The following is a 26,676-nucleotide window of genomic DNA, read 5'->3' on the forward strand; positions in this document are numbered from 1 at the left end:
CCTCGTATTCATTGACGCTTCATGGAATACACTGTATTCAATCGGGATGATTTGGGCCATGCTGCATAAAATCCACTGCATTCAATCATGCTTCATGGAATCCACTGCACTCAATCATGCTGCATAAAATCCACTGCCTACAATAATGTTCCATAACTTCACACTGTATGGAATACACTTCATTCCATCACGCTGCATGTAATCCACTGCATTTAATCGGGATGCATTTTACCACACTGCATGGATTACACTGCATTCAATCATGCTGCAGGGAATCCACTGCATTCAATCGGGATGTTTTGGGCCATGCTGCATATAATCCACTGCATTCAATCGGGATGCATTGGGCCTCACTGCATGGACTACACTGCATACAATCGGGATCCATTGCGCCACAATGCATGGAATCCTCTGCATTCAATGACGCTGCATGGAATCCACTGCATTCAATCGGAATGCTTTGGGCCATGCTGTATAAAATCCACTGCATCAATCATGCTGCATGGAATCTACTGCATTCAATCATGCTGCATAATATTCACTGCATTCAATAGTGTACCTTTTCTTCACACTGCATGGAATACACTGCATTCAATCATGCTGCATGGAATAAACTGCATTCAATTGGGATGCATTTAACCACGCTGCCAGATTACACTGCATTCAATGACGCTGCATGGAATCCACTGCATTCAATCGGGATGCTTTGGGGCATGCTTCATGAAATCCACTGCATTCAATCATGCTGCATGGAATCCACTGCATTCAATAGGGTTCAATTTCTTCACACTGAATGGAATACAGTGCATGCAATCACGCTCCATGGACTCCACTGCATACACTCTGGATCCATTGAGCCACAATGAATGGAATCCTCTGTATTCAATGACGCTGCATGGAATCCACTGCGGTGAATCAGGATGCTTTGGACCATGCCGCATATAATCTACTGCATTCAATTGGGAAGCATTTGGCCTCGCTGCATTGACTCCACTTGATAAAATCGGGATCCATTGCGCCACAATGCATGGAATCCTCTGAATTCAATGACGCTGCATGGAATCCACTGCAATCAATCGGGATGCTTTGGGCCAGGCTGCATAAAATCCACTGCATGCAATCAGGCTGCATGGAATCCACTGCATTCAATAGGGTTCCATTTCTTCACGCTGCATGGAATCCACTGCATTCAATCACGCTGCATGGAATCCACTGCATTCAATCGGGATGCATTTTACCACGCTGAATGGAGTACACTGCATTCAATCACAATGCATGGAATCCACTGCATTGAATCGGGATGCTTTGGGCCATGCTGCAGAAAATCCACTGCATTCAATCGGGATGCATTGGGACTCGCTGCATAGACTCCACTGCATATAATCTGGATCCATTGCACCACAATGCATGGAATTCTCTGCATTCAATGTCGCTGCATGGAATCCACTGCATTCAATCGGGATGCTTTGGGCCATGCTGCATAAAATCCACTGCATTCAATCATGCTGCATGGATTCCACTGCATTCAATCATGCTGCATAAAATCCAATGCATTCAATAGGGTTCCATTTCTTCACACTGCATGGACTTCACTGCATTCAATCACTCTGCATGAAATTCACTGCATTAGATCTGGATGCATTTTACCACGCTGCATGGATTACACTGCATTCAATGACGCTGCATGGAATCCACTGCATTCAATCGGGATGCTTTGGGCCATGCTGCATAAAATCCACTGCATTCAATCGGGGTGCATTGGGCCTCGCTGCATGGACTTCACTGCATTCAATTTGTATCCATTGCCCCACAATGCATGGAATCCTCTGCATTCAACGACACTGCATGGAATCCACTGCATTCAATCATGCTGCCTAAAATCCACTGCATTCAATAGGGTTCCATTTCTTCACGCTGCATGAATTCACTGCATTCAAACACGCTGCATGGAATCCACTGCATTCAATCGGGATGCTTTGGGCCATGCTGCATAAAATCCACTGCATTCAATCGGGATGCATTGGGCCTCGCTGCATGGACTCCACTGCATACAATCGGGATCCATTGCGCCACAATGCATGGAATCCTCTGCATTCAATCACGCTGCATGGAATCCACTGCATTCAATCGGGATGCTTTGGGCCATGCTGCATAAAATCCACTGCATTCAATCATGCTGCATGGAATCCACTGCATTCAATCATGCTGCATAATATTCACTGCATTCAATAGGGTTTCATTTTTTCAGGCTGCATGGAATCCACTGCATTCAATCATGATGCATGGAATCCAATGCATTCCATTGGGATGCATTTTACCAGGCTGCATTGAATTCACTGCATTCAATCAACATGCACGGAATCCACTGCATTAAATCTCGCTGCATGGAATCCTCTGCATTCAATAACGCTACATGGAATCCACTGTGCTCAATCAGGATGCATTTTACAACGCTGCATGTATTACAATGCATTCAATCACAATGCATGGAATCCACTGCATTCAATCAGGATGCTTTCAGCCACGCTGCATAAAATCCACTACATTCAATTGGGATGCATTGGGTCTCACTGCATGGACTCCACCGCATAAAATCGGGATCCATTGCGCAACAATGCATGGAATCCTCTGCATTCAATGACGCTGCATTGAATCCACTGCATTCAATCGGGATGCTTTGGGCCATTCTGCATAAACTTCACTGCATTCAATAGGGTTCCCTTTCTTCATGCTGCATGGAATACACTGATATCAATCACGCTGCATGGAATCCACTGCATTCAAGCAGGAGGCATTTTACCAAGCTGCATGGAATCCACTGCATTTAATCACGCTGCATGGAATCCACTGCATTCAATCAGGATGCATTTTTCCAGGGTGCATGGAATACACTGCATTCAATAATGCTGCAGGAAACCACTGCATTCTATCATGCTGCATGGAATCCACTGCATTAAATAGGGTTCCATTTCTTCACCCTGCATGGAATCATCTGCATTCAATGACGCTGCATGGAATCCACTGCATTCAATCGGGATGCATTTTACCAGGCTGCATGGAATCCATGCATTCATCACGCTGCATGGACTCCACTGCATACAATCGGGATCCATTGCGCCACAATGCATGGAATCCTCTGCATTCAATCAGGATGCTTTGGGCCATGCTGCATAAAATCCACTGCATTCAATCATGCTCAATTAAATCCACTGCATTCAATCAGGCTGCATAAAATACACTGCATTCAATAGGGTTCCATTACTTCACACTTCATGGAATACAGTGCATTCAATCACGCTTCATGGAATCCACTGCATTCAATCGGGATTCATTTTACCACGCTGCATGGAGTTCACTGCATTCAATCACAATGCATGGAATCCACTGCATTCAATCGGGATGCTTTGGGCCATGCCTCATAAAATCCACTGCATTCAACGACGCTGCTTGGAATCCACCGAATTTAATTGGGATACATTATACTAAGCTGTATCGAATCCACTGCATTCAATCAGGATGCATTTTACCATATTGCATGGAGTTCACTGCATTCAATCATGCTACACGTAATCCACTGCATTCAATCAGGATGCTTTGGGCCATGCTTCATAAAATCCACTGCATTCAATCATGCTGCACGTAATCCACTGCATTCAATCGGGATGCATTTTACCAGGCTGCATGGAATCCACTGCATTCAATCACGCTGCATGGAATCCACTGCATTCAATCACGCTGCATGGAATCCACTGCATTCAATCAGGATGCATTTTACCAGGCTGCCTGGAATCCATGCATTCATCACACTGCACGGACTCCACTGCATACAATTGGGATCCATTGCGCCACAATGCATGGAATCCTCTGCATTCAATGATGCTGCATGGAATCCACTGCATTCAATTATGCTGCATAATATCCATTGCATTCAAAATGTTCCATTTCTTCACGCTGCATGGAATCCACTGCATTCAATCGGGATGCATTTTACCTCGCTGCATGGAGTACACTGCATTCAATCTCAATGCATGGAATCCACTGCATTCAATCGGGATGCTTTGGGCCATGCTGCAAAAAATCCACTGCAATCAATCAGGATGCATTGGGCCTCGCTGCATGGACTCCACTGCATACAATCGGGATCCATTGCACCACGATGCATGGAATCCTCTGCATTCAATGATGCTGCATGGAATCCACTGCATTCAATCGGGATGCATTTTACCACACTGCATGGAGTACACTGCATTCAATCACAATGGATGGAATCCAATGCATTCAATCGGGATGCTTTGGGCCATGCTGCAGAAAATCCACTGCATTCAATCGGGATGCACTGGGCCTCGCTGCATGGACTCCACTGCATTCAATTTGTATCCATTGCGCTGCAATGCATGGAATCCTCTGCATTCAATGACGCTGCATGGAATCCACTGCATTCAATCGGGATGCTTTGGGGCATGCTTCATGAAATCCACTGCATTCAATCATGCTGCATGGAATCCACTGCACTCCATCATGCTGCATAAAATCCACTGCATTCAATAGGGTTCCATTTCTTCACACTGCAGGGAATACAATGCATTCAATCGGGATGCATTTTAACACTCTGCATGGATTACACTGCTGCATAATGGATTACACTGCTGCAAACATGCTGCATATAATCCACTGCATTCAATCGGGATGATTTGGGCCATGCTGCATAAAATCCACTGCATTCCATCGGGATGCATTGGGCCTCGCTGCATGGACTCCACTGCATACAATCCGGATCCATTGCGCCACAAGGCATGGAATCTTCTGCATTCATTGATGCTGCATGGAATCCACTGCATTCAATTGGGATGCTTTGGGCCATGCTGCCTATCATCCAGTGCATTCAATTGGGATGCATTTGGCCTCGCTCCATGGACTCCACTGCATACAATAAGGATCAATTGCAACACAATGTATGGAATCCTCTGCATTCAATGATGCTCCATTGAATCCAGTGCACTCAATCAGGATGCTTTGGGCCATGCTGCATAAAATCCACTGCATTCAATAGGGTTCCAACACTTCACGCTGCATGGAATCCACTGCATTCAATCAGGATGCTTTGGGCCATGCTCAATAAATTCCACTGCATTCAATAACGCTGCATGGAATCCACCGAATTTAATTGGGATACATTATACTAAGCTGTATCGAATCCACTGCATTCAATCAGGATGCATTTTACCACATTGCATGGGGTTCACTGCATTCAATCATGCTGCACGTAATCCACTGCATTCAATCAGGATGCTTTGGGCCATGCTCCATAAAATCCACTGCATTCAATCATGCTGCACGTAATCCACTGCATTCAATCGGGATGCATTTTACCAGGCTGCATGGAATCCACTGCATTCAATAACGCTGCATGGAATCCACTGCATTCAATCGGGATGCATTTTTCCAGGCTGCATGGAATCCACTGCATTCAATCACGCTGCATGGAATCCACTGCATTCAATCGGGATGCATTTTACCAGGCTGCATGGAATCCACTGCATTCAATCACGCTGCATGGAATCCACTGCATTCAATCACGCTGCATGGAATCCACTGCATTCAATCGGGATGCATTTTACCAGGCTGCCTGGAATCCATGCATTCATCACACTGCATGGACTCCACTGCATACAATCGGGATCCATTGCGCCACAATGCATGGAATACTCTGCATTCAATGATGCTCCATGGACTCCACTGCATTCAATCAGGATGCTTTGGGCCATGCTGCATAAAATCCACTGCATTCAATCATGCTCCATTAAATCCACTGCATTCAATCAGGCTGCATAAAATACACTGCATTCAATAGGGTTCCATTACTTCACACTTCATGGAATACAGTGCATTCAATCACGCTTCATGGAATCCACTGCATTCAATCGGGATTCATTTTACCACGCTGCATGGAGTTCACTGCATTCAATCACAATGTATGGAATCCACTGCATTCAATCGGGATGCTTTGGGCCATGCCTCATAAAATCCACTGCATTCAATCGGGATGCCTTGGGCCTCGCTGCATGGACTCCATTGCATACAATCAGGATCCATTGCGCCACAATGTATGGAATCCTCGTATTCATTGACGCTTCATGGAATACACTGTATTCAATCGGGATGATTTGGGCCATGCTGCATAAAATCCACTGCATTCAATCATGCTTCATGGAATCCACTGCACTCAATCATGCTGCATAAAATCCACTGCCTACAATAATGTTCCATAACTTCACACTGTATGGAATACACTTCATTCCATCACGCTGCATGTAATCCACTGCATTTAATCGGGATGCATTTTACCACGCTGAATGGAGTACACTGCATTCAATCACAATGCATGGAATCCACTGCATTGAATCGGGATGCTTTGGGCCATGCTGCAGAAAATCCACTGCATTCAATCGGGATGCATTGGGACTCGCTGCATAGACTCCACTGCATATAATCTGGATCCATTGCACCACAATGCATGGAATTCTCTGCATTCAATGTCGCTGCATGGAATCCACTGCATTCAATCGGGATGCTTTGGGCCATGCTGCATAAAATCCACTGCATTCAATCATGCTGCATGGAATCCACTGCATTCAATAGGGATGCTTTGGGCCATGCTGCATACAATCCACTGCATTCAATCGGGATGCATTGGGCCTCACTGCATGGACTCCACTGCATATAATCGGGATCCATTACACCACAATGCATGGAATCATCTGCATTCAATGACGCTGCATGGAATCCACTGCATTCAATCGGGATGCATTTTACCAGGCTGCATGGAATCCATGCATTCATCACACTGCATGGACTCCACTGCATACAATAGGGATCCATTGCGCCACAATGCATGGAATCCTCTGCATTCAATCAGGGTGCTTTGGGCCATGCTGCATAAAATCCACTGCATTCAATCATGCTCCATTAAATCCACTGCATTCAATCAGGCTGCATAAAATACACTGCATTCAATAGGGTTCCATTACTTCACACTTCATGGAATACAGTGCATTCAATCACGCTTCATGGAATCCACTGCATTCAATCGGGATTCATTTTACCACGCTGCATGGAGTTCACTGCATTCAATCACAATGTATGGAATCCACTGCATTCAATCGGGATGCTTTGGGCCATGCCTCATAAAATCCACTGCATTCAATCGGGATGCCTTGGGCCTCGCTGCATGGACTCCATTGCATACAATCAGGATCCATTGCGCCACAATGTATGGAATCCTCGTATTCATTGACGCTTCATGGAATACACTGTATTCAATCGGGATGATTTGGGCCATGCTGCATAAACTCCACTGCATTCAATCATGCTTCATGGAATCCACTGCACTCAATCATGCTGCATAAAATCCACTGCCTACAATAATGTTCCATAACTTCACACTGTATGGAATACACTTCATTCCATCACGCTGCATGTAATCCACTGCATTTAATCGGGATGCATTTTACCACACTGCATGGATTACACTGCATTCAATCATGCTGCAGGGAATCCACTGCATTCAATCGGGATGTTTTGGGCCATGCTGCATATAATCCACTGCATTCAATCGGGATGCATTGGGCCTCACTGCATGGACTACACTGCATACAATCGGGATCCATTGCGCCACAATGCATGGAATCCTCTGCATTCAATCGGAATGCTTTGGGCCATGCTGTATAAAATCCACTGCATCAATCATGCTGCATGGAATCTACTGCATTCAATCATGCTGCATAATATTCACTGCATTCAATAGTGTACCTCTTCTTCACACTGCATGGAATCCACTGCAATCCATCGGGAAGCTTTGGGCCATGCTGCATAAAATCCACTGCATTCAATCATGCTCCATTAAATCCACTGCATTCAATCATGCTGCATGAAATCCACTGCATTCAATAGGGTTCAATTTCTTCACACTGAATGGAATACAGTGCATGCAATCACGCTCCATGGACTCCACTGCATACACTCTGGATCCATTGAGCCACAATGAATGGAATCCTCTGTATTCAATGACGCTGCATGGAATCCACTGCGGTGAATCAGGATGCTTTGGACCATGCCGCATATAATCTACTGCATTCAATTGGGAAGCATTTGGCCTCGCTGCATTGACTCCACTTGATAAAATCGGGATCCATTGCGCCACAATGCATGGAATCCTCTGAATTCAATGACGCTGCATGGAATCCACTGCAATCAATCGGGATGCTTTGGGCCAGGCTGCATAAAATCCACTGCATGCAATCAGGCTGCATGGAATCCACTGCATTCAATAGGGTTCCATTTCTTCACGCTGCATGGAATCCACTGCATTCAATCACGCTGCATGGAATCCACTGCATTCAATCGGGATGCATTTTACCACGCTGAATGGAGTACACTGCATTCAATCACAATGCATGGAATCCACTGCATTGAATCGGGATGCTTTGGGCCATGCTGCAGAAAATCCACTGCATTCAATCGGGATGCATTGGGACTCGCTGCATAGACTCCACTGCATATAATCTGGATCCATTGCACCACAATGCATGGAATTCTCTGCATTCAATGTCGCTGCATGGAATCCACTGCATTCAATCGGGATGCTTTGGGCCATGCTGCATAAAATCCACTGCATTCAATCATGCTGCAAGGATTCCACTGCATTCAATCATGCTGCATAAAATCCAATGCATTCAATAGGGTTCCATTTCTTCACACTGCATGGACTTCACTGCATTCAATAACTCTGCATGAAATTCACTGCATTAGATCTGGATGCATTTTACCACGCTGCATGGATTACACTGCATTCAATGACGCTGCATGGAATCCACTGCATTCAATCGGGATGCTTTGGGCCATGCTGCATAAAATCCACTGCATTCAATCGGGGTGCATTGGGCCTCGCTGCATGGACTTCACTGCATTCAACTTGTATCCATTGCCCCACAATGCATGGAATCTTCTGCATTCAACGACACTGCATGGAATCCACTGCATTCAATCATGCTGCCTAAAATCCACTGCATTCAATAGGGTTCCATTTCTTCACGCTGCATGAATTCACTGCATTCAAACACGCTGCAAGGAATCCACTTCATTCAATCGGGATGCTTTGGGCCATGCTGCATAAAATCCACTGCATTCAATCGGGATGCATTGGGCCACGCTGCATGGACTCCACTGCATACAATCGGGATCCATTGCGCCACAAGGCATGGAATACTCTGCATTCAATCGGGATGCTTTGGGCCATGCTGCATAAAATCTACTGCATTCAATCATGCTGCATGAAATCCACTGCATTGAATGACGCTGCATAAAATCCACTGCATTCAATAGGGTTCCATTTCTTCACACTTCATGGAATACTGCATTCAATCACGCTTCATGGAATCCACTGCATTCAATCGGGATGAATTTTACAACCCTGAATGGAGTACACTGCATTCAATCACAATGCATGGAATCCACTGCATTCCATCGGGATGCTTTGGGCCATGCCTCATAAAATCCACTGAATTCAATCGGGATGCCTTGGGCCTCGCTGCATGGACTCCACTGCATACAATCAGGATCCATTGCGCCACAATGCATGGAATCCTCGCATTCATTGACGCTGCATGTAATCCAATGTATTCAATCGGGATGCTTTGGGCCATGCTGCATAAAATGAACTACATTCAATCATGCTTCATGGAATCCACTGCACTCAATCATGCTGCATAAAATCCACTGCATACAATAGGGTTCCATAACTTCACACTGTATGGAATACACTTCATTCCATCACGCTGCATGGAATCCACTGCATTTAATCGGGATGCATTTTACCATGCTGCATGGATTACACTGCATTCAATCATGCTGCAGGGAATCCACTGTATTCAATCGGGATGTTTTGAGCCATGCTGCTTAAAATCCACTGCATTCAATCAGGATGCATTTGGCCTCGCTGCATGGACTCCACTGCATAAAATCTGGATCCATTGCGCAACAATGCATGGAATCCTCTGCATTCAATGACGCTGCATGGAATCCACTGCATTCAATCGGGATGTTTTGGGCCATGCTGCATATAATCCACTGCATTCAATCGGGATGCCTTGGGCCTCACTGCATGGACTCCACTGCATACAATCGGGATCCATTGCGCCACAATGCATGGAATCCTCTGCATTCAATGACGCTGCATGGAATCCACTGCATTCAATCGGGATGCTTTGGGCCATGCTGTATAAAATCCACTGCATCAATCATGCTGCATGGAATCCACTGCATTCAATCATGCTGCATAATATTCACTGCATTCAATAGTGTACCTTTTCTTCACACTGCATGAAATACACTGCATTCAATCACGCTGTATGGAATAAACTGCATTCAATCGGGATGCATTTAACCATGCTGCATGGATTACACTGCATTCAATGACGCTGCATGGAATCCACTGCATTCAATCGGGATGCTTTGGGGCATGCTTCATGAAATCCACTGCATTCAATCATGCTGCATGGAATCCACTGCATTCAATAGGGTTCCATTTCTTCACGCTGAATGGAATACAGTGCATGCAATCACGCTGCATTGACTCCACTTGATAAAATCGGGATCCATTGCGCCACAATGCATGGAATCCTCTGAATTCAATGACGCTGCATGGAATCCACTGCAATCAATCGGGATGCTTTGGGCCATGGTGCATAAAATCCACTGCATGCAATCATGCTGCATGGAATCCACTGCATTCAATAGGGTTCCATTGCTTCACGCTGCATGGAATCCACTGCATTCAATCACGCTGCATGGAATCCACTGCATTCAATCGGGATGCATTTTACCACGCTGCATGGAGTACACTGCATTCAATCACAATGCATGTAATCCACTGCATTCAATCTGGATGCATTGGGCCATGCTGCATAAAATCCACTGCATTCAATCGTGCTGCATAAAATCCACTGCATTCAATTGGGTTCCATTTCGTAACACTACATGGAATACACTGCATTCAATCACGCTGTATGGAATAAACTGCATTCAATCGGGATGCATTTAACCACGCTGCATGGATTACACTTCATTCAATCACAATGCATGGAATCCACTGCATTCTATCAGGATGCTTTGGGCCATGCTGCATAAAATCCACTGCATTCAATAGGGTTCCATTTCTTCACGCTGCATGGAATCCACTGCATTCAATAGGGTTCCATTCCTTCACGCTGCATGGAATCCACCTCATTCAATCGGGATGCATTTTACCACGCTGCATGGATTACACTGCATTCAATCGCAATGCATAGAATCCACTGCATTCAATCGGGGTGCATTTTACACCGCTGAATGAAATCCACTGCATTTAATCACGCTGCATGTAATCCATGGAATTTAATCGGGATTCATTTTACTAAGCTGTATGGAATCGACTGTATTTAATCACGCTGCATGGAATCAACTGCATTCAATCGGGATTCATTTTACAAGGCTGCATGGAGTTCACTGCATTCAATCACAATGCATGGAATCCACTGCATTCAATCGGGATAATTTGGGCCATGCTGCATAAAATCCACTGCATTCAATCATGCTGCATGGAATCCACTGCATTCGACCATGCTGAATAAAATCCCATGCATTAAATATAGTTCAATTTCTTCACGCTGCATGGAATCCACTGCATTCAATCAGAATCCATTTTACAACGCTGCATGTATTACACTGTTTCAATCACGCTGCATGGAATCCACTGCATTCAATCGGGATGCTTTCGGCCATGCTACATAAAATACACTGCATTCAATCATGCTGCATAATATCCGCTCCATAGTATCCCCTGCATTCATTCATGCTGTAAAAAAACCACTGCATTCAATAAGGTTCCATTTCTTCACGATGCATGTTATACACTGCATTCAATCATGCTGCATTTAATTCACTGCATTCAATCGGGATGCATTTTACCACCCTGCATGGATTAAACCGCATTCAATGACAATGCATGGAATCCACTGCATTCAATCGGGGTGATTTTGGCCATGCTGCATAAAATCCACTGCATTAGTTCGGGATGCATTGGGCCTCACTGCATGGACTCCACTGCATACAATCGGGATCCATTGCGCCAAAATGCATTGAATCTTCTGCATTCAATGACGCTGCATGGAATCCACTGCATTCAATAGGGTTCCATTTCTTCACGCTGAATGGAATACAGTGCATGCAATCACGCTGCATTGACTCCACTTGATAAAATCGGGATCCATTGCGCCACAATGCATGGAATCCTCTGAATTCAATGACGCTGCATGGAATCCACTGCAATCAATCGGGATGCTTTGGGCCATGGTGCATAAAATCCACTGCATGCAATCATGCTGCATGGAATCCACTGCATTCAATAGGGTTCCATTGCTTCACGCTGCATGGAATCCACTGCATTCAATCACGCTGCATGGAATCCACTGCATTCAATCGGGATGCATTTTACCACGCTGCATGGAGTACACTGCATTCAATCACAATGCATGTAATCCACTGCATTCAATCTGGATGCATTGGGCCATGCTGCATAAAATCCACTGCATTCAATCGTGCTGCATAAAATCCACTGCATTCAATTGGGTTCCATTTCGTAACACTACATGGAATACACTGCATTCAATCACGCTGTATGGAATAAACTGCATTCAATCGGGATGCATTTAACCACGCTGCATGGATTACACTTCATTCAATCACAATGCATGGAATCCACTGCATTCTATCAGGATGCTTTGGGCCATGCTGCATAAAATCCACTGCATTCAATAGGGTTCCATTTCTTCACGCTGCATGGAATCCACTGCATTCAATAGGGTTCCATTCCTTCACGCTGCATGGAATCCACCTCATTCAATAGGGATGCATTTTACCATGCTGCATGGATTACACTGCATTCAATCGCAATGCATAGAATCCACTGCATTCAATCGGGGTGCATTTTACACCGCTGAATGAAATCCACTGCATTTAATCACGCTGCATGTAATCCATGGAATTTAATCGGGATTCATTTTACTAAGCTGTATGGAATCGACTGTATTTAATCACGCTGCATGGAATCAACTGCATTCAATCGGGATTCATTTTACAAGGCTGCATGGAGTTCACTGCATTCAATCACAATGCATGGAATCCACTGCATTCAATCGGGATAATTTGGGCCATGCTGCATAAAATCCACTGCATTCAATCATGCTGCATGGAATCCACTGCATTCGACCATGCTGAATAAAATCCCATGCATTAAATATAGTTCAATTTCTTCACGCTGCATGGAATCCACTGCATTCAATCAGAATCCATTTTACAACGCTGCATGTATTACACTGTTTCAATCACGCTGCATGGAATCCACTGCATTCAATCGGGATGCTTTCGGCCATGCTACATAAAATACACTGCATTCAATCATGCTGCATAATATCCGCTCCATAGTATCCCCTGCATTCATTCATGCTGTAAAAAAACCACTGCATTCAATAAGGTTCCATTTCTTCACGATGCATGTTATACACTGCATTCAATCATGCTGCATTTAATTCGCTGCATTCAATCGGGATGCATTTTACCACGCTGCATGGATTACACTGCATTCAATCACAATGCATGGACTCCACCGCATAAAATCGGGATCCATTGCGCCACAATGCATGGAATCCTCTGCATTCAATGACGCTGCATGGAATCCACTGCATTCAAAAGGGATGGTTTGGGCCATGCTGCATAAAATCCACTGCATTCAATCGGGATGCATTGGGCCTCTCTGCATGGACTCCACAGCATTACATCTGGCTGCATGGACTCCACTGCATTATATCTCGCTGCATGGAATCCTCTGCATTCAATGACGCTGCATGGAATCCACTGCATTCAATCGGGATGCATTTTACCAGGCTGCATGGAATCCACTGCATTCAATCGGGATGCATTGGGCCTCACTGCATGGACTCCACTGCATTCAATCGGGATCCATTGCACCACAATGAATGGAATCCTCTGCATTCAATGACGCTACATGTAATCCACTGCTACCAATCGGGATGCATTTTACCAGGCTTCATGGAATGCACTGCATTCAATCACGCTGCATGGAATCCACTGCTTTCAATCGGGATTCATTTTACCACGCTGCATGGATTACACTGCATTCAATCACAATGCATGGAATCCACTGCATTCAATGAAGCTGCATGGAATCCACTGCATTCAATCGGGATGCTTTGGGCCAGGCTGAATAAAATCCACTGCATTCACTCGGGATGCATGGGCCTCGCTGCATGGACTCCACTGCATTAAATCTCGCTGCATGGAATCCTCTGCATTCAATGACGCTACATGGAATCCACTGCGCTCAATCAGGATGCATTTTACAACGCTGCATGTATTACAATGCATTCAATCACAATGCATGGAATCCACTGCATTCAATCGGGATGCTTTCAGCCATGCTGCATAAAATCCACTACATTCAATTGGGATGCATTGGGTCTCACTGCATGGATTCCACCGCATAAAATCGGGATCCATTGCGCAACAATGCATGGAATCCTCTGCATTCAATGACGCTGCATTGAATCCACTGCATTCAATCGGGATGCTTTGGGCCATTCTGCATAAACTACACTGCAATCAATAGGGTTCCCTTTCTTCATGCTGCATGGAATACACTGATATCAATCACGCTGCATGGAATCCACTGCATTCAATCAGGAGGCATTTTACCAAGCTGCATGGAATCCACTGCATTTAATCACGCTGCATGGAATCCACTGCATTCAATCAGGATGCATTTTTCCAGGGTGCATGGAATCCACTGCATTCAATAATGCTGCAGGAAACCACTGCATTCTATCATGCTGCATGGAATCCACTGCATTAAATAGGGTTCCATTTCTTCACCCTGCATGGAATCCACTGCATTCAATCACGCTGCATGTAAACCACTGCATTCAATCGGGATGCATTTAACCAGGCTGCATGGAATCCATGCATTCATCACGCTGCATGGACTCCACTGCATACAATCGGGATCCATTGCGCCACAAGGCATGGAATACTCTGCATTCAATCGGGATGCTTTGGGCCATGCTGCATAAAATCCACTGCATTCCATCGGGATGCATTGGGCCTCGCTGCATGGACTCCACTGCATACAATCGGGATCCATTGTGCCACAATGCATGGAATCCTCTGAATTCAATGACGCTGCATGGAATCCACTGCAATCAATCGGGATGCTTTGGGCCATGGTGCATAAAATCCACTGCATGCAATCATGCTGCATGTAATCCACTGCATTCAATAGGGTTCCATTGCTTCACGCTGCATGGAATCCACTGCATTCAATCACGCTGCATGGAATCCACTGCATTCAATCGGGATGCATTTTACCACGCTGCATGGAGTACACTGCATTCAATCACAATGCATGTAATCCACTGCATTCAATCTGGATGCATTGGGCCATGGTGCATAAAATCCACTGCATTCAATAGGGTTCCATTTCTTCACACTTCATGGAATACTGCATTCAATCACGCTTCATGGAATCCACTGCATTCAATCGGGATGAATTTTACAACCCTGAATGGAGTACACTGCATTCAATCACAATGCATGGAATCCACTGCATTCCATCGGGATGCTTTGGGCCATGCCTCATAAAATCCACTGAATTCAATCGGGATGCCTTGGGCCTCGCTGCATGGACTCCACTGCATACAATCAGGATCCATTGCGCCACAATGCATGGAATCCTCGCATTCATTGACGCTGCATGTAATCCAATGTATTCAATCGGGATGCTTTGGGCCATGCTGCATAAAATCCACTACATTCAATCATGCTTCATGGAATCCACTGCACTCAATCATGCTGCATAAAATCCACTGCATACAATAGGGTTCCATAACTTCACACTGTATGGAATACACTTCATTCCATCACGCTGCATGGAATCCACTGCATTTAATCGGGATGCATTTTACCACGCTGCATGGATTACACTGCATTCAATCATGCTGCAGGGAATCCACTGTATTCAATCGGGATGTTTTGAGCCATGCTGCTTAAAATCCACTGCATTCAATCAGGATGCATTTGGCCTCGCTGCATGGACTCCACTGCATAAAATCTGGATCCATTGCGCAACAATGCATGGAATCCTCTGCATTCAATGACGCTGCATGGAATCCACTGCATTCAATCGGGATGTTTTGGGCCATGCTGCATATAATCCACTGCATTCAATCGGGATGCCTTTGGCCTCACTGCATGGACTCCACTGCATACAATCGGGATCCATTGCGCCACAATGCATGGAATCCTCTGCATTCAATGACGCTGCATGGAATCCACTGCATTCAATCGGGATGCTTTGGGCCATGCTGTATAAAATCCACTGCATCAATCATGCTGCATGGAATCCACTGCATTCAATCATGCTGCATAATATTCACTGCATTCAATAGTGTACCTTTTCTTCACACTGCATGAAATACACTGCATTCAATCACGCTGTATGGAATAAACTGCATTCAATCGGGATGCATTTAACCACGCTGCATGGATTACACTGCATTCAATGACGCTGCATGGAATCCACTGCATTCAATCGGGATGCTTTGGGGCATGCTTCATGAAATCCACTGCATTCAATCATGCTGCATGGAATCCACTGCATTCAATAGGGTTCCATTTCTTCACGCTGAATGGAATACAGTGCATGCAATCACGCTGCATTGACTCCACTTGATAAAATCGGGATCCATTGCGCCACAATGCATGGAATCCTCTGAATTCAATGACGCTGCATGGAATCCACTGCAATCAATCGGGATGCTTTGGGCCATGGTGCATAAAATCCACTGCATGCAATCATGCTGCATGGAATCCACTGCATTCAATAGGGTTCCATTGCTTCACGCTGCATGGAATCCACTGCATTCAATCACGCTGCATGGAATCCACTGCATTCAATCGGGATGCATTTTACCACGCTGCATGGAGTACACTGCATTCAATCACAATGCATGTAATCCACTGCATTCAATCTGGATGCATTGGGCCATGCTGCATAAAATCCACTGCATTCAATCGTGCTGCATAAAATCCACTGCATTCAATTGGGTTCCATTTCGTAACACTACATGGAATACACTGCATTCAATCACGCTGTATGGAATAAACTGCATTCAATCGGGATGCATTTAACCACGCTGCATGGATTACACTTCATTCAATCACAATGCATGGAATCCACTGCATTCTATCAGGATGCTTTGGGCCATGCTGCATAAAATCCACTGCATTCAATAGGGTTCCATTTCTTCACGCTGCATGGAATCCACTGCATTCAATAGGGTTCCATTCCTTCACGCTGCATGGAATCCACCTCATTCAATCGGGATGCATTTTACCACGCTGCATGGATTACACTGCATTCAATCGCAATGCATAGAATCCACTGCATTCAATCGGGGTGCATTTTACACCGCTGAATGAAATCCACTGCATTTAATCACGCTGCATGTAATCCATGGAATTTAATCGGGATTCATTTTACTAAGCTGTATGGAATCAACTGTATTTAATCACGCTGCATGGAATCAACTGCATTCAATCGGGATTCATTTTACAAGGCTGCATGGAGTTCACTGCATTCAATCACAATGCATGGAATCCACTGCATTCAATCGGGATAATTTGGGCCATGCTGCATAAAATCCACTGCATTCAATCATGCTGCATGGAATCCACTGCATTCGACCATGCTGAATAAAATCCCATGCATTAAATATAGTTCAATTTCTTCACGCTGCATGGAATCCACTGCATTCAATCAGAATCCATTTTACAACGCTGCATGTATTACACTGTTTCAATCACGCTGCATGGAATCCACTGCATTCAATCGGGATGCTTTCGGCCATGCTACATAAAATACACTGCATTCAATCATGCTGCATAATATCCGCTCCATAGTATCCCCTGCATTCATTCATGCTGTAAAAAAACCACTGCATTCAATAAGGTTCCATTTCTTCACGATGCATGTTATACACTGCATTCAATCATGCTGCATTTAATTCGCTGCATTCAATCGGGATGCATTTTACCACGCTGCATGGATTACACTGCATTCAATCACAATGCATGGACTCCACCGCATAAAATCGGGATCCATTGCGCCACAATGCATGGAATCCTCTGCATTCAATGACGCTGCATGGAATCCACTGCATTCAAAAGGGATGGTTTGGGCCATGCTGCATAAAATCCACTGCATTCAATCGGAATGCATTGGGCCTCTCTGCATGGACTCCACAGCATTACATCTGGCTGCATGGACTCCACTGCATTATATCTCGCTGCATGGAATCCTCTGCATTCAATGACGCTGCATGGAATCCACTGCATTCAATCGGGATGCATTTTACCAGGCTGCATGGAATCCACTGCATTCAATCGGGATGCATTGGGCCTCACTGCATGGACTCCACTGCATTCAATCGGGATCCATTGCACCACAATGAATGGAATCCTCTGCATTCAATGACGCTACATGTAATCCACTGCTACCAATCGGGATGCATTTTACCAGGCTTCATGGAATGCACTGCATTCAATCACGCTGCATGGAATCCACTGCTTTCAATCGGAATTCATTTTACCACGCTGCATGGATTACACTGCATTCAATCACAATGCATGGAATCCACTGCATTCAATGAAGCTGCATGGAATCCACTGCATTCAATCGGGATGCTTTGGGCCAGGCTGAATAAAATCCACTGCATTCACTCGGGATGCATGGGCCTCGCTGCATGGACTCCACTGCATTAAATCTCGCTGCATGGAATCCTCTGCATTCAATGACGCTACATGGAATCCACTGCGCTCAATCAGGATGCATTTTACAACGCTGCATGTATTACAATGCATTCAATCACAATGCATGGAATCCACTGCATTCAATCGGGATGCTTTCAGCCATGCTGCATAAAATCCACTACATTCAATTGGGATGCATTGGGTCTCACTGCATGGACTCCACCGCATAAAATCGGGATCCATTGCGCAACAATGCATGGAATCCTCTGCATTCAATGACGCTGCATTGAATCCACTGCATTCAATCGGGATGCTTTGGGCCATTCTGCATAAACTGCACTGCAATCAATAGGGTTCCCTTTCTTCATGCTGCATGGAATACACTGATATCAATCACGCTGCATGGAATCCACTGCATTCAATCAGGAGGCATTTTACCAAGCTGCATGGAATCCACTGCATTTAATCACGCTGCATGGAATCCACTGCATTCAATCAGGATGCATTTTTCCAGGGTGCATGGAATCCACTGCATTCAATAATGCTGCAGGAAACCACTGCATTCTATCATGCTGCATGGAATCCACTGCATTAAATAGGGTTCCATTTCTTCACCCTGCATGGAATCCACTGCATTCAATCACGCTGCATGTAAACCACTGCATTCAATCGGGATGCATTTAACCAGGCTGCATGGAATCCATGCATTCATCACGCTGCATGGACTCCACTGCATACAATCGGGATCCATTGCGCCACAAGGCATGGAATACTCTGCATTCAATCGGGATGCTTTGGGCCATGCTGCATAAAATCTACTGCATTCAATCATGCTGCATGAAATCCACTGCATTGAATGACGCTGCATAAAATCCACTGCATTCAATAGGGTTCCATTTCTTCACACTTCATGGAATACTGCATTCAATCACGCTTCATGGAATCCACTGCATTCAATCGGGATGAATTTTACAACCCTGAATGGAGTACACTGCATTCAATCACAATGCATGGAATCCACTGCATTCCATCGGGATGCTTTGGGCCATGCCTCATAAAATCCACTGAATTCAATCGGGATGCCTTGGGCCTCGCTGCATGGACTCCACTGCATACAATCAGGATCCATTGCGCCACAATGCATGGAATCCTCGCATTCATTGACGCTGCATGTAATCCAATGTATTCAATCGGGATGCTTTGGGCCATGCTGCATAAAATCCACTACATTCAATCATGCTTCATGGAATCCACTGCACTCAATCATGCTGCATAAAATCCACTGCATACAATAGGGTTCCATAACTTCACACTGTATGGAATACACTTCATTCCATCACGCTGCATGGAATCCACTGCATTTAATCGGGATGCATTTTACCACGCTGCATGGATTACACTGCATTCAATCATGCTGCAGGGAATCCACTGTATTCAATCGGGATGTTTTGAGCCATGCTGCTTAAAATCCACTGCATTCAATCAGGATGCATTTGGCCTCGCTGCATGGACTCCACTGCATAAAATCTGGATCCATTGCGCAACAATGCATGGAATCCTCTGCATTCAATGACGCTGCATGGAATCCACTGCATTCAATCGGGATGTTTTGGGCCATGCTGCATATAATCCACTGCATTCAATCGGGATGCCTTGGGCCTCACTGCATGGACTCCACTGCATGCAATCGGGATCCATTGCGCCACAATGCATGGAATCCTCTGCATTCAATGACGCTGCATGGAATCCACTGCATTCAATCGGGATGCTTTGGGCCATGCTGTATAAAATCCACTGCATCAATCATGCTGCATGGAATCCACTGCATTCAATCATGCTGCATAATATTCACTGCATTCAATAGTGTACCTTTTCTTCACACTGCATGAAATACACTGCATTCAATCACGCTGTATGGAATAAACTGCATTCAATCGGGATGCATTTAACCACGCTGCATGGATTACACTGCATTCAATGACGCTGCATGGAATCCACTGCATTCAATCGGGATGCTTTGGGGCATGCTTCATGAAATCCACTGCATTCAATCATGCTGCATGGAATCCACTGCATTCAATAGGGTTCCATTTCTTCACGCTGAATGGAATACAGTGCATGCAATCACGCTGCATTGACTCCACTTGATAAAATCGGGATCCATTGCGCCACAATGCATGGAATCCTCTGAATTCAATGACGCTGCATGGAATCCACTGCAATCAATCGGGATGCTTTGGGCCATGGTGCATAAAATCCACTGCATGCAATCATGCTGCATGGAATCCACTGCATTCAATAGGGTTCCATTGCTTCACGCTGCATGGAATCCACTGCATTCAATCACGCTGCATGGAATCCACTGCATTCAATCGGGATGCATTTTACCACGCTGCATGGAGTACACTGCATTCAATCACAATGCATGTAATCCACTGCATTCAATCTGGATGCATTGGGCCATGCTGCATAAAATCCACGCATTCAATAGGGTTCCATTTCTTCACACTTCATGGAATACTGCATTCAATCACGCTGAATGGAATCCACTGCATTCAATCGGGATGAATTTTACAACCCTGAATAGAGTACACTGCATTCAATCACAATGCATGGAATCCACTGCATTCCATCGGGATGCTTTGGGCCATGCCTCATAAAATCCACTGAATTCAATCGGGATGCCTTGGGCCTCGCTGCATGGACTCCACTGCATACAATCAGGATCCATTGCGCCACAATGCATGGAATCCTCGCATTCATTGACGCTGCATGTAATCCAATGTATTCAATCGGGATGCTTTGGGCCATGCTGCATAAAATCCACTGCATTCAATCATGCTTCATGGAATCCACTGCACTCAATCATGCTGCATAAAATCCACTGCATACAATAGGGTTCCATAACTTCACACTGTATGGAATACACTTCATTCCATCACGCTGCATGGAATCCACTGCATTTAATTGGGATGCATTTTACCACGCTGCATGGATTACACTGCATTCAATCATGCTGCAGGGAATCCACTGTATTCAATCGGGATGTTTTGAGCCATGCTGCTTAAAATCCACTGCATTCAATCAGGATGCATTTGGCCTCGCTGCATGGACTCCACTGCATAAAATCTGGATCCATTGCGCAACAATGCATGGAATCCTCTGCATTCAATGACGCTGCATGGAATCCACTGCATTCAATCGGGATGTTTTGGGCCATGCTGCATATAATCCACTGCATTCAATCGGGATGCCTTTGGCCTCACTGCATGGACTCCACTGCATACAATCGGGATCCATTGCGCCACAATGCATGGAATCCTCTGCATTCAATGACGCTGCATGGAATCCACTGCATTCAATCGGGATGCTTTGGGCCATGCTGTATAAAATCCACTGCATCAATCATGCTGCATGGAATCCACTGCATTCAATCATGCTGCATAATATTCACTGCATTCAATAGTGTACCTTTTCTTCACACTGCATGAAATACACTGCATTCAATCACGCTGTATGGAATAAACTGCATTCAATCGGGATGCATTTAACCACGCTGCATGGATTACACTGCATTCAATGACGCTGCATGGAATCCACTGCATTCAATCGGGATGCTTTGGGGCATGCTTCATGAAATCCACTGCATTCAATCATGCTGCATGGAATCCACTGCATTCAATAGGGTTCCATTTCTTCACGCTGAATGGAATACAGTGCATGCAATCACGCTGCATTGACTCCACTTGATAAAATCGGGATCCATTGCGCCACAATGCATGGAATCCTCTGAATTCAATGACGCTGCATGGAATCCACTGCAATCAATCGGGATGCTTTGGGCCATGGTGCATAAAATCCACTGCATGCAATCATGCTGCATGGAATCCACTGCATTCAATAGGGTTCCATTGCTTCACGCTGCATGGAATCCACTGCATTCAATCACGCTGCATGGAATCCACTGCATTCAATCGGGATGCATTTTACCACGCTGCATGGAGTACACTGCATTCAATCACAATGCATGTAATCCACTGCATTCAATCTGGATGCATTGGGCCATGCTGCATAAAATCCACTGCATTCAATCGTGCTGCATAAAATCCACTGCATTCAATTGGGTTCCATTTCGTAACACTACATGGAATACACTGCATTCAATCACGCTGTATGGAATAAACTGCATTCAATCGGGATGCATTTAACCACGCTGCATGGATTACACTTCATTCAATCACAATGCATGGAATCCACTGCATTCTATCAGGATGCTTTGGGCCATCCTGCATAAAATCCACTGCATTCAATAGGGTTCCATTTCTTCACGCTGCATGGAATCCACTGCATTCAATAGGGTTCCATTCCTTCACGCTGCATGGAATCCACCTCATTCAATCGGGATGCATTTTACCACGCTGCATGGATTACACTGCATTCAATCGCAATGCATAGAATCCACTGCATTCAATCGGGGTGCATTTTACACCGCTGAATGAAATCCACTGCATTTAATCACGCTGCATGTAATCCATGGAATTTAAACGGGATTCATTTTACTAAGCTGTATGGAATTGACTGTATTTAATCACGCTGCATGGAATCAACTGCATTCAATCGGGATTCATTTTACAAGGCTGCATGGAGTTCACTGCATTCAATCACAATGCATGGAATCCACTGCATTCAATCGGGATAATTTGGGCCATGCTGCATAAAATCCACTGCATTCAATCATGCTGCATGGAATCCACTGCATTCGACCATGCTGAATAAAATCCCATGCATTAAATATAGTTCAATTTCTTCACGCTGCATGGAATCCACTGCATTCAATCAGAATCCATTTTACAACGCTGCATGTATTACACTGTTTCAATCACGCTGCATGGAATCCACTGCATTCAATCGGGATGCTTTCGGCCATGCTACATAAAATACACTGCATTCAATCATGCTGCATAATATCCGCTCCATAGTATCCCCTGCATTCATTCATGCTGTAAAAAAACCACTGCATTCAATAAGGTTCCATTTCTTCACGATGCATGTTATACACTGCATTCAATCATGCTGCATTTAATTCACTGCATTCAATCGGGATGCATTTTACCACGCTGCATGGATTACACTGCATTCAATCACAATGCATGGACTCCACCGCATAAAATCGGGATCCATTGCGCCACAATGCATGGAATCCTCTGCATTCAATGACGCTGCATGGAATCCACTGCATTCAAAAGGGATGGTTTGGGCCATGCTGCATAAAATCCACTGCATTCAATCGGGATGCATTGGGCCTCTCTGCATGGACTCCACAGCATTACATCTGGCTGCATGGACTCCACTGCATTATATCTCGCTGCATGGAATCCTCTGCATTCAATGACGCTGCATGGAATCCACTGCATTCAATCGGGATGCATTTTACCAGGCTGCATGGAATCCACTGCATTCAATCGGGATGCATTGGGCCTCACTGCATGGACTCCACTGCATTCAATCGGGATCCATTGCACCACAATGAATGGAATCCTCTGCATTCAATGACGCTACATGTAATCCACTGCTACCAATCGGGATGCATTTTACCAGGCTTCATGGAATGCACTGCATTCAATCACGCTGCATGGAATCCACTGCTTTCAATCGGAATTCATTTTACCACGCTGCATGGATTACACTGCATTCAATCACAATGCATGGAATCCACTGCATTCAATGAAGCTGCATGGAATCCACTGCATTCAATCGGGATGCTTTGGGCCAGGCTGAATAAAATCCACTGCATTCACTCGGGATGCATGGGCCTCGCTGCATGGACTCCACTGCATTAAATCTCGCTGCATGGAATCCTCTGCATTCAATGACGCTACATGGAATCCACTGCGCTCAATCAGGATGCATTTTACAACGCTGCATGTATTACAATGCATTCAATCACAATGCATGGAATCCACTGCATTCAATCGGGATGCTTTCAGCCATGCTGCATAAAATCCACTACATTCAATTGGGATGCATTGGGTCTCACTGCATGGACTCCACCACATAAAATCGGGATCCATTGCGCAACAATGCATGGAATCCTCTGCATTCAATGACGCTGCATTGAATCCACTGCATTCAATCGGGATGCTTTGGGCCATTCTGCATAAACTACACTGCAATCAATAGGGTTCCCTTTCTTCATGCTGCATGGAATACACTGATATCAATCACGCTGCATGGAATCCACTGCATTCAATCAGGAGGCATTTTACCAAGCTGCATGGAATCCACTGCATTTAATCACGCTGCATGGAATCCACTGCATTCAATCAGGATGCATTTTTCCAGGGTGCATGGAATCCACTGCATTCAATAATGCTGCAGGAAACCACTGCATTCTATCATGCTGCATGGAATCCACTGCATTAAATAGGGTTCCATTTCTTCACCCTGCATGGAATCCACTGCATTCAATCACGCTGCATGTAAACCACTGCATTCAATCGGGATGCATTTAACCAGGCTGCATGGAATCCATGCATTCATCACGCTGCATGGACTCCACTGCATACAATCGGGATCCATTGCGCCACAAGGCATGGAATACTCTGCATTCAATCGGGATGCTTTGGGCCATGCTGCATAAAATCTACTGCATTCAATCATGCTGCATGAAATCCACTGCATTGAATGACGCTGCATAAAATCCACTGCATTCAATAGGGTTCCATTTCTTCACACTTCATGGAATACTGCATTCAATCACGCTTCATGGAATCCACTGCATTCAATCGGGATGAATTTTACAACCCTGAATGGAGTACACTGCATTCAATCACAATGCATGGAATCCACTGCATTCCATCGGGATGCTTTGGGCCATGCCTCATAAAATCCACTGAATTCAATCGGGATGCCTTGGGCCTCGCTGCATGGACTCCACTGCATACAATCAGGATCCATTGCGCCACAATGCATGGAATCCTCGCATTCATTGACGCTGCATGTAATCCAATGTATTCAATCGGGATGCTTTGGGCCATGCTGCATAAAATCCACTACATTCAATCATGCTTCATGGAATCCACTGCACTCAATCATGCTGCATAAAATCCACTGCATACAATAGGGTTCCATAACTTCACACTGTATGGAATACACTTCATTCCATCACGCTGCATGGAATCCACGGCATTTAATCGGGATGCATTTTACCACGCTGCATGGATTACACTGCATTCAATCATGCTGCAGGGAATCCACTGTATTCAATCGGGATGTTTTGAGCCATGCTGCTTAAAATCCACTGCATTCAATCAGGATGCATTTGGCCTCGCTGCATGGACTCCACTGCATAAAATCTGGATCCATTGCGCAACAATGCATGGAATCCTCTGCATTCAATGACGCTGCATGGAATCCAGTGCATTCAATCGGGATGTTTTGGGCCATGCTGCATATAATCCACTGCATTCAATCGGGATGCCTTGGGCCTCACTGCATGGACTCCACTGCATACAATCGGGATCCATTGCGCCACAATGCATGGAATCCTCTGCATTCAATGACGCTGCATGGAATCCACTGCATTCAATCGGGATGCTTTGGGCCATGCTGTATAAAATCCACTGCATCAATCATGCTGCATGGAATCCACTGCATTCAATCATGCTGCATAATATTCACTGCATTCAATAGTGTACCTTTTCTTCACACTGCATGAAATACACTGCATTCAATCACGCTGTATGGAATAAACTGCATTCA

Source organism: Sus scrofa, chromosome 18 (genome assembly GCF_054392235.1).
Source record: "Sus scrofa isolate SSC_HxYL_T2T_F1_AM1 chromosome 18, Sscrofa_HxYL_maternal_Yorkshire_Landrace_v2.0, whole genome shotgun sequence".
Lineage (NCBI taxonomy): Eukaryota > Metazoa > Chordata > Mammalia > Artiodactyla > Suidae > Sus > Sus scrofa.